The 7,654-nt window shown below is 44.9% G+C and overlaps 1 long non-coding RNA gene across 4 annotated transcripts; it reads right to left on the reverse strand.

Moving 5' to 3' along the window:
• Positions 1-634: 634 nt before the first annotated feature.
• On the reverse strand, positions 635-4,303 carry LOC119285982. Of its 4 annotated transcripts, none has more exons than XR_005140109.1 (4): positions 4,065-4,303; positions 3,719-3,798; positions 3,390-3,466; positions 635-1,536 (listed from the first exon to the last, which is right to left on the reverse strand). It is a non-coding gene; the product is annotated as an uncharacterized LOC119285982 (long non-coding RNA). The 4 variants fall into 4 exon arrangements; XR_005140106.1 differs by having other exon boundaries at positions 3,719-4,003; positions 4,100-4,301; XR_005140107.1 differs by having other exon boundaries at positions 3,719-4,012; positions 4,100-4,301.
• Between the last annotated feature and the right edge of the window lie 3,351 nt (positions 4,304-7,654).

The following is a 7,654-nucleotide window of genomic DNA, read 5'->3' on the forward strand; positions in this document are numbered from 1 at the left end:
GCTATTTAGTGCCAGTCTGCCATTGCCTCTCAAGGCTTTAGTAAATAGACATATAATACCTCTTATTTATTTTATCTGAAGGTTCTTGTCGGATTCACAGTGTGAAAAATTGACAAAAAACTGACATTAAAATTTCTAAAAGTGGAGAACTAAAGGAAATGTACAAACAAAATTTAATTTGTGTCAAGTAGGTCAAACCATAACTACAAAATGTCATTTCTGAAATGTTTGCCAAGTATGTTATCAACATAAGAAAGGAGCCTTGCACTGTGTTTTGACTGAAACGTGCACATTGGTGACCTTAATGTAAATAACATGTCTTAAAATAGTTCATGCAAGGGCTACAAAAACATATGAAGAACATAACCCTTCCAAGGTCAAATGGAGTTTTGAACCATTATCATAACCATGAAGATTCGAATCCCCAAAAATAGGGCAGTATTAAGATGTAGATTTCTAGAGTCGTTACATTGTTGTTTGTATCCCTATGGAAAACAAAATTTGTGTACAATTAAATCCTATTAACATACTACAATAATTCAAAATAATCAACTAAATTGCATTTACTGAACATGAGAACTTATTCTTGGAAGATGTCAGAAAGGAGATCAAACACCATCAACAATAGGCTGTTTAGAAAATAAATGACATGTCAACTGGCATAGAAAATCTTTAAATCATGTTTGACATGAAAATTTGGCTATTACAAATGGCAACTAAATTACACCTGAGAAAGAAAACATCAAGAAGCTAGAGAGAACGGACATGAAAGAACCACCTGAACATACAATTGCACCAACAGGATAGAAATCCATCTCCATCGATCAAACTTGTTTTCACCCGGTCGTACGTAGTGGAGTACACATACGGCATATCTGATGCCATCGGTTCATCAATTGATTCAAAAGAAAAGTTCCGACCAAGCATGCATGAGCAGATCCCAGGAGCTCCTAGCATTGACTTCCAACACCTATAACAGATTTTAATACCATGGAGCAGTATTTTCCATATGAGATCATCCTCACCTACTCGTCCAGTCACATAAATTTTTACAAGCCAATACAACTTTTAACTGTTGGACTGAAACCACAAAGCTATAGGCCTGAAGAACAAAAGGCAAAAATCCTCAAATTAACTGACCGGACACTTGTACTAGAATAACATATCTCTCCGTAGCGCATTATAGCATCATGTTAAACCAACCAGTGGCCAACATACCAGCTTTGACCAATCAAAAATAGATCCCATAGGAATCCCCAAAGAGCAACACTACAGCAGCAGATTACAACCTGATCAGAGATGCCAGCCCAAGGGCAAGGAGAGGAGGTCATACCTCGGTGGTGGCCGTCGAATCCTCATCTACTGGCCTACCTGCAGCTCGTCCAGAGAATATCATAGATGTTGCTGCAAGAGCCCGACCCGCTGCACCGATGACCAGCAGTCCACCTGCAAGAGGGCATAGGTGGAGGCCATGATGGCCCTCGTTGACGATGTCGCCTACCTCGCCGGCACCTAGCTCGCCACTGCCAAGGCCCACTGCAACATCAAACAACCAACAACGCTAAATTTTCCAATTGAAAGAAGCAAAGATTATTTAACAACAATAATTTTTGATCTCAAATTCAACACCCTTCAGAGCACCAGGGTCTCTATCTCTCTGCCAATCTAAAGTTTCAAACGGTCCAATGCCAAAACCTAACAAAGTCACCACAAGCTTATCTTCTAATGTTTCGATTCGAAAGAAGTCCCAAGAATTTCAGGTATCATTGACCTGAGCATGGAAGACAAAGCTTGTAAATGTCATGGTGATTTCACTCCTAATCAATGGCAGAATTCGTTTGAGAAATATATGCACAACAGAGGTACCGGAAAAATGATATAAACTGACCACATCTAGGATTCTGATCTACAAAAATAGAACACTTAATGTTTCTAGCTTGCTTTGAACTGATGCACCAAATGAAAACATTTGATGTGCCCTCCTATATAATAATTAGAAAACATAATTCTTTTACGAAGAAGAATAAATATTTTGTGTTGGACCATTCGGGTCGTTGGCATCAATTGTCAGTATTTTTTAAGAGCGAGAACATCAACTATTGATCTTAAAATTACTTTATGTCCACTCAAAAGTATTAAAGCCACTCTTCACTTGCATGATCTACAAGTATCTGAACACTTCCTTATGGACTATATGGCTCGGAGGTCCATCTTAATAACGATCTAAAGTTAAAATGGAAGCAACTAAGGAAGCAGAAGTAGCCCGTTAGGAGCTCTAACTCAGAAACACATAGATGCAGTTTCCTAATATAATCCAAATATATTTGAAAAGGTTGATTGTATTAAAACGGCAATAACCGACCATGAATAATAAATTTTGGAAATAGAAACAATGAAGTGCAAGTTAATCATACACCATGAGATGCGATAGGTATATTAAGTTTGAATGTTTTCTTGTGCTGAAACAAACAAATGTGCATGCAGTTTTTTTCAGATTTAGCATGGGAGAACAGTACTTTGGCAGTGACTGAGTTTCTTCACCGGCACACTGATATTGATAATTACATATATTTGTTTCTACTGCATGTTAAATGAAAATTTTGATTAATTTGCGTACCTGTCTAACCTAGGATATCGCAATGCTCATAAGAAATCTAATGACGTGTCTCACCTAACCTTCCAAACTCTACTTTCTTCTTTCGGGGAAACCTTTCAAACTCTGTTATGATCAAATCTTTAAGATAGAGCTCCGGTCAAGTCAGTTGATTTAGAACCTTTTCAGTTTAGAGTTAGTAACATGTAGCGGCCAAGTTTTCTTATTTGTGTTGGCTTGTTGCCTTAATAAATGATCCTTTCCCAAAATAATAATATTACATACACATGGAGGCTAGGAAACAGAAAACTGTGTCTGAATGGATTGATACATCTATCTATACGTTTGCATTATAACCTTAATCTAATGGAAGCAGAGAAATTCAAAGAAACTAATAATCTAAGAGCACATCATCAACCATGGAGGCGTTCTGTTCGAAGTTTGGTGTCATGTAGAAATTTAGAGCGCCTCGCTGCTGCTGTGCACAATTACATGAATCCTACTGTTTCATTATAACTGTAGCATCTACTCCAAATACTGAATGATGGAATTGACCTATCAAATATTGAATGCAGCTAGTTTTGGGTTTTTAAATAGTTATTTGTCTTGACTAAAATAAGGATTTTGACATTGGTTGTAGTTTTGCGGCAAATTAATGATAGGCTGCAATTATGAATCCAAAATTTATATTAGTGCTAGAGCATAATCATTGTGCACAAAGTAAAGGAAAACAATTGGTATATACACGATACAGAAGAAATTGGAAGTATATAGTACATGGGTGCAATCAACATACAGAGAGGTCATGGGCTTCGAAGAAATCTGCAACAAATCAAAGGAGACCGAGAGGGATGTGGGAGCTCACCCATTTGCCTGACACAAGAAATAGAAATTTTCTTAGTCTGTAGATTCGGTAAAGCAATTACAGTGAAGCATTACATTCCAACTCCGCAAGACCACTAAAAGTGGCGCATATACTCTTAGTTTTGATCATAATAAGCCAATAGCCAAAGATCAATTGCCAATCATGAACCTTCATGGTCCTGTAAAATAACCTCTGTACCTCTCCATAGCACACTATAGCATCACATGAAGCCAGCTAGCGGCAAATAGACCAATTTTTACCTGCCAAATTTAGGTCCCGGATAAATCTCTGCTCGCTCGTCGTCCGTCCCTGCACGTCCTCCACATCAAATTAGCAGCAACTGCATCAAAGTAGTAGCAGCAGCAGCATCAATCAACAAACAACAGGAAAGGAGCAATACTATATGCAGCTAATAGCAGCGCAACAGCCATCCCTCTCCCCTGCCCTCCCCGCACCAGCAGTGCACCAGACAGTCCTCGTCCTCATCGATCTCCCCCACTCCCGCAAATTTCCAACGCCCTGCTATACCTCCCCTTGTTTATCCCCTAAAAAACCTAAACATGATTAGTTAGATAAAGGGAGACCAAGAACGAACGAGGAACGAACCTGGGGCAGCCGGACACGCGGCTGCGAAGCCCTACCCGAAACCCTAGCCATGGGGGATTGGCTTGCGAGCGGGCGGTAGAGGACGGGAGCAGAGACTCTGGCCGGAGGGGAGGGTGGCGTGGACCGTGGGGAGCTCGGGGGCGTGCTGCACGGCGCCGGAGGTCACCGGAGAAGCGGCCGACGTGGGTGGTGGCGGCGGCGAGTGAGAGAGGAGGCGAGAGCCCGTGCTCCATGTATGGACACATGTATTTTCTTTCTATCTCTTCTATCGGCTTGTCTGGATGCTGGATTCGATTCGGTGGGCTGAGGCCCATGCAGGTGACGTATGGGCTGAGACAGGGAGGCGTGACTGACGGCAAACGTGATGTAGGAGCCGATGAAACCGAAAATTACCTAAGCAAAAAATTAGTACCACCTTGAATATGAGTTTTTTTAACTGAAAGCGTAAATTCACGGGGAAAAGCGTATTGTGACGGTGAACCCACGGAGTCAATCCGTGCTTTATTATTAGGGAAAGATATCACAATACCTATGCCTATTCTCTCTTATTTTATAAGGTTTACATGAAGAGGGAGAATGCCGGCAGCTGGAATTTCGGACTGGAAAAGGAGCAAATATTAGAGACCTATTCTTCACAACTCCAAAAGTCCTGAAACTTCACTGAGCATGTTTTTGGAATAGATAAAAAATAGTGGGCGAAGAAAGTACCAGAGGGGGGCACCAGCTAGCCACAAGGGTGGAGAGCGCGCCACCCCGTCCCTGTGGGCCCCTAGCAGGCCTCCAGTGCCATCTTTGGCTGCATGGTGTGTTTTGACCTGGAAAAAATCAGAAGGAAGCTTTCGGGACGAAGCGCCGCCATCTCGAGGCGGAACCTGGGCAGAACCAATCTATGGCTCCGACGGAGTAGTTCTACCGGGGAAACATCCCTCCGGGAGGGGGAAATAGAAGCCATCGTCATCACCAATGATCCTCTTATCGAGAGGGGCTCAATCTCCATCAACATATTCACCGGCACCATCTCCTCTCAAACCCTAGTTCATCTCTTGTATTCGATCTTGGTCCCAAAACCTTAGATTGGTACCTGTGGGTTGCTAGTAGTGTTGATTACTCCTTGTAGTTGATGCTAGTTGGTTTATCCGGTGGAAGATTATATTTTCAGATCCTTAATGATAATCAATACTCCTCTGATCTTGATCATAAATATGTTTTGTGAGTAGTTACGTTTGTTCCTGTGGACATGGGAGAAGTCTTGTTATAAGTAACACTACAAAAAAAAGACACATCCGTGACATTTTGGGCCGAACAAAATTTATTCTATCATGCATATGACACTTCTATGACGATAATTGTGACAAAACCTGGTATCATCATAGATGTGGTGGGCTCCTACTTCTATGACAAAAAATCATGACAAAAAATTGGTTCTTCGTCCTTGGCGGGCCAGAGACGCAGCTGCATGACATTCTTTGGGCCGTCCATGATGGAAAAAACCATGGTAGAAGCGAGGGCGAGGTAAATATCGGGGAGTTCCCTGTTATGGTGGGTGGTCAGGGCGAGCGATGCACTGTGGTTTGCGAGTTTCTCTTGTGTACGCGTGTGTGTGCGAGGCATTGGCCAACTAAACCCGAGCGATCGCATGTTACTGAACCCGAGTGATCGATCCATTGGCTGTTAACTGAACCTGAGCGATTCATTCACTACTGACTGAACCCGAGAAATTCCTTCGCTACTTCTACTAACTAGACCCGAGCGATCGATCACTGCTGCTGCTTACTAAAGCTGATCGAGCCCTTGTGTGAAATGTAGCCAGCCGGTGTTGGGTTGCCTCTCGATGGACAGTGACCGTTGCTACCGTACGCACGGTACATACAACGAGTCGAGACATGGTGAGTCGAGCCAGTTGGTTGGCTATGGATGAACAGTTCCCAGTGGGGGTTGGAAGAACATGACCCTGTGGTAGTAGGCCGTTGCCGCTGGATGAACAGGACCCCGAGGAGGCCGCCGCACCCCAGCCACTTGGGGGTGGATGAACAGTACCCCGTGGAGGTTGTATAAATAGCAGCCGGACGAGGCTAGATGAACAGTAGGCGTGGATCAACAGTAGCCCATGGAGGGTGTAGGAGGTTGACGGTGGATGAACAGTATCGCATGGAGGCAGTCGACGGTGGAGATTAACAGTAGCCTGTGTTGTCCCATTATGTGGTATGCCACACCCCTCCCGATGAACAGGACCCCGTTTCGACCGTAGCGCTCAACACAAGTCCATTTTCTCCGTTTTGCGGTAGGCCACACCCCTCCCGATCAATAGGACCCCATCTCGACCATACACACTCGAACACAAGTCCATTTCCTCCGATTTGCGGTACGCGAGACCCCTCCCGATGAACATGATCCCGTTTCGACCATGGACGGTCGAACAGAAGGCCATTTCCTCTGTTCTGCGGTACGCCAGACCCCGTTTCGGCTATTCCGTCCATGCCGGTAGGCTCCCATTGAACAGGTTGCATTCCGGCCCAGTCGGTTGCCTCCCGATGAATACGATGTTGTTTCTCCATTCAGACCCAGTCGGTTCGCTGTGTGATGAATAGGATGTCATTGCTGCCATCCGTTGCCTCTCCATGTACACAAGAACTGGTCATCCGTATATATGCGCGAGTACGCTCTTGAGACCCCGCCCGTATGTACGTATGTGGTCGTTTTTTTGCCCTATGGTTGTACGTGTACAGGACTTAGACGGGACTGCATGAACTGCTATGTCGGGTGCTCTACAAAACACGTGCCGCTACTTACTCGGCCACGGTTCATACTTGCGGAGAGATAGATCACCAGTATGTACGTACACATTTGCAACCAGACAGACAACGCTACGTACGCTTTGACCGGGTGGGTCCCAATGGTTAGGGAGGACAAGGACACACTTCCTTGCATGCGAAGATATAGCTGGTCGGTCCCAGCTGTCAGGGGGAGGAATAGTTTTTATTTTGCGAGTAATAAGGATGCACTTCCTTGTGTTTGAAGATGTAGCTGGTGGGTCCAGCTGTCAGCCTCACCGCCTAATCTCTTCTTCCGATGGTTGTCCATCGTTGACCACGTTGATCATGCCACGCCGAGAGCACCAAGGCGGTGGACAACGGCGAGGACTAGGAAGGTAACGACGCGGAGCCGGGGAAGATGTGGAAGTGGATGCCCACGCGGAGGGGAATACGTGGGTTGACTGCTCCGGCTGCGGTGTGAGGCTGCCGTCGCCGGAGAATAACAGAAGGTGTGGGTGAGTATAGAGGGATGGCATGGCCAGTGGTGGCAGCACAACCAGACATGGGAGGCAAGAGCAGGCGGCACGGCCGGCACTGGTTTGGGCGGCTGGAGCAAGAAGACCAGAGGTTGAAGAAGCGCGACGGCCGTTGGTTGGACATCGTACGGTCACTGGAGCTAGAGTCATTTATATTGACTAATTTTCCAAAGCCCTTGGTACCCGTCAACTTAGTTGGCCCACAGGTCAGCCTCCGAAACGGTGCGCCCCAGATGTCAGGGGGAGGAATCATTTTTTTGGTGGCTGAAGCAAGAATATCCGAGATTGAAGAAGAAGCACA

This window comes from Triticum dicoccoides, chromosome 4A (genome assembly GCF_002162155.2).
Source record: "Triticum dicoccoides isolate Atlit2015 ecotype Zavitan chromosome 4A, WEW_v2.0, whole genome shotgun sequence".
Lineage (NCBI taxonomy): Eukaryota > Viridiplantae > Streptophyta > Magnoliopsida > Poales > Poaceae > Triticum > Triticum dicoccoides.